This window comes from Littorina saxatilis, linkage group LG9 (assembly GCF_037325665.1).
Source record: "Littorina saxatilis isolate snail1 linkage group LG9, US_GU_Lsax_2.0, whole genome shotgun sequence".
In the NCBI taxonomy this organism is placed as follows: domain Eukaryota; kingdom Metazoa; phylum Mollusca; class Gastropoda; order Littorinimorpha; family Littorinidae; genus Littorina; species Littorina saxatilis.
The window spans coordinates 60662785-60663703 of record NC_090253.1 but is presented as its reverse complement, the minus strand read 5'-3'; positions in this window follow the sequence as shown (position 1 = coordinate 60663703).

Sequence of the window (919 nt, the reverse complement as noted above, 5' to 3'; positions counted from 1 at the left end):
CATTTCCCATCCGTCTGGAGTCGGTTCTAAATCTGTCGCTCTCTGTTCAACAAGAAAAACCAAAGCATCCGAAACGCATGTTCAACATGGTTTATCTTGTGAGATTTGTGTGTCAAACGCATTTGACCTGTGAATATGCATCATGTCAGGTGTGTGACTCTGATTGGCTGAACCAGGTCACGAGAATTCTTTGATTGACAGGCATAATCAGGTAGGAGCGCTCACCCAATAAACATGCCAACATTGGCCCAGTGCTGGCGTTTTATTGGCAACCCCTGGCAAAGGCGGCCACCAAAATCAAGCATTAGCCCATAGATGGCAAAACAGAACCGGGCCATAAATGGCATGCCTTAATTGGCCCAGTTATGGCATGCCAAAAGCTAATATGGCCATTGAAATACCAGAACTGGCCCAACATTGGCTTGCCATTTATGGCCTGGTTCTGTTTTTAATGGAAGGGCGCTGGTTCTGAGCGACCCTTAGTTCTCCAGATAGGTGTGACCAGATGACGTCATTCATACTTTTGTCATCGGAGATCTTTCGTATTTCAATCAGTGTCATTTCCCAATTCTGTGTTCTGCGGTCGTTTTGACTGACTTGACAAGTTGAGAAAACCAAAGACACTTCATTTTTGCGAAGCAACTGAATATGAAAAGAAAAGAAAGCGTGCAGAAGTATGTTTGGGTCCTGCAAGACTTTATGGCCAACGATTTCTCCCTTGGAAGTAAATGAAGATGTCTGCTTTTCGTCTGCTTTGAAGGTAGGGAGATTTTACAGCGCACACGGTAAATTGCAAGTCGTATTGGACAAGAATTTTGTTATTCTTCTTTCTTCGAAGTACCATAGATTTGTTCTTGGCCATATTTTCGACCTGTGCATCGTTATATTATGGGAAAAACACGTTTGAACGCAAATTCGC